Source organism: Ananas comosus, linkage group 1 (assembly GCF_001540865.1).
Source record: "Ananas comosus cultivar F153 linkage group 1, ASM154086v1, whole genome shotgun sequence".
In the NCBI taxonomy this organism is placed as follows: Eukaryota; Viridiplantae; Streptophyta; class Magnoliopsida; order Poales; family Bromeliaceae; genus Ananas; species Ananas comosus.
Genome location: NC_033621.1, coordinates 12430750 through 12433252, shown reverse-complemented (window position 1 = coordinate 12433252; position 2503 = coordinate 12430750).

The following is a 2503-nucleotide window of genomic DNA, read 5'->3' as shown; positions in this document are numbered from 1 at the left end:
CCGAATGCACGATGGGGTCATGAGGACGCTGATAGGTGTGCGGCATGTTCCTGGATTGAGACGAAATTTGATCTCGTTAAGCATGTTGGACTCGAAGGGTTGCGATATTTCGGCTTCAGGTGGAGCTATGAGAGTCCGAGAGCGAGATCAGGTCGTGTGCAAGGCGAACAACCGCGGGAACTTATATGTTCTGAACGGGAGCACAGTCTGAACGGGAGTGAAGACGGTTTGGGTTCCAAAAGTTCGCGGAGATGCAGTCGCTCGAGGCGAAACGACAGATGCGGCGACATCAAGCAGAGGAGACAAGCTTAAGGTGGAGCTTAATTGCATGATGAGCTCGACATAGCGGTTGAAAATTACGAATCCAATCAAGGTGGAGATTGTTAGGATTTGGTTAGATTTATAATTGAATCCTAATTAGATAAAAATTAATATTTAAATCTATTGGAGATAAATTAAAATTAAAATATTAATTAGAGGATAAACCTAACTAGATTAGGATTAATATTAAAATCTATTAGAGATTAATTAAGATAAATTTAGATATTAATTGAAGTAAAAATCTTAAATATATTAGGATTGGGGTACGTCTTCGCAGGTGCTATATATATATATATATATATATATATATATATATATATATAGTGAGGCTTCTATGCTATTAGAAGCACGGAGCCTTCCATGCTTCCAGCTCGTTTTCGATGTTGCGACTTTCGAATCGTCGATCGGCTCCGTTAAACTTGATCTAGAGTATTTGGAGTATCTAGAAAATAAATTTTATTATTTTTCGATATCATTTGCTTAGTGATCAAATGGGCTCAAAATCAACAAATTTCAATGGCCGTAGTGAGCCGTTTGCATGTTTAACGGTGTAGAAATATCCAAATCACATAAAATTTTGATAGAAAATTTCTTATACTATATAAAACAAGATCAATATCTTTGATTTAAAATTTTAATGTCTATTATTACATTTGTAAGATTTTTATTTTCAGCCGTTGATTTTGAGGCCCTTCGTTCAATAGGCAAATGATATCGTAAAATCATAAAATTTATTTTCTAGGTACTTCAAATACTCTAGATCAAGTTTAACGGAGCCGATCGACGATTCGAAAGTCGCAATATTGAAAACGAATTAGAAGCACGGAAGACTCCGTGTTTTCGATAGCACAGTAGCCACACTCTATATATATATATATATAGCATTGAGGCTAATTAATTAGCCAAGAAGCCAAAAGGCTGTGAGGTGTAGGGCAGGAGGCTTTTGGGTGTCGTACCAAAGAGAAAAGGAGAGAGATAGTCATGATTTAGTGCACCTAGTGCACGGGTGCACGAAGGAAATTGTCTTTTTTGTGGATTTATAAAAGATGAGAGAAGGATAGGAGAGATTCAGAAAAAGGGTTCGGGTTATAACTACTCTGTGCAGAAGAGGAGTCAGGTGTAATCTTCTCTTATTTAATGAATCTTATTTTACTCACATATTTTCTGTTTTAGTATTTCTCTCTTTTATGATTGTATCAGTTTCTGCTGAGGAAAACGGGTATATGGTAAAAAATTCGATTCGACGCTTCCTTTGAGGAATCCCAACAATCGATACCGGATCCACAGCAATTGGTATTGGAGCGGATTGCGGATTCACAAGATCCGGTACTGGAGCGAGTGCTAGATTCCCAACATATATTTATAATAGTTGTTAAATTCTAATAGAACTAGAAACACAAACTAATTACTAAGGCTTCGTTTGGGATTGCGGGAAGATTGCGTTATGTGTGGTGAGAAAGTACGTTGGAGAAATATAATGTTTGTTTTCATACTTAATATTGCGTTCCTCATATCGCGATGAATTGGTTACGATATATTTTCTGCGGTCCCACCGGAGAATGCAGAAGGATATCCCTATATATATACTTTTTCTTCAACTCTATTTTATCTAATAGCGTTAGATATATCTCAATACCAAACTAGGCCTAAGACTAGAAATAATTTCAATAAGATTAGACATAATTTATACTTAACTTAATGGTACAACGAAAACAGAATATGGTTAGAAAATTTTGCGATTCTAGAATTCGAAATATAACTAACAAATATTCATCTTACCTTTTGAATTCTCTATCTTCTCTACAAACCCCCAAAAACTTCTGGAGTGTTTTTGCACATACAAATCAATTTTATGTAGTACCTAAACTTGATTATCAAAAGAGACATAATGAGTAAATCTGCGAGGTTTTCTGAAGTGATAGTCTTCTCATTCTCTAGTTATGCTTTTTTGCAACCTCCGTTGCATTCTGTAGAGCAAATTGTTGAAGTGATCAAATTTCTCGATCTTCAATTTCATCGATATCTTGAACACCCAAAAAAATAATCCAATTCTGATACCAGTTTGTTAAATCAAAATGGCGAAAAGTAGATCTAGAAAAGTAATTAATACAGCAAAAAAAGAATACACCGAAATTTACGTGCAAGGTTCCACTATCGGTCTACATCCTCGAACGCAAACGGA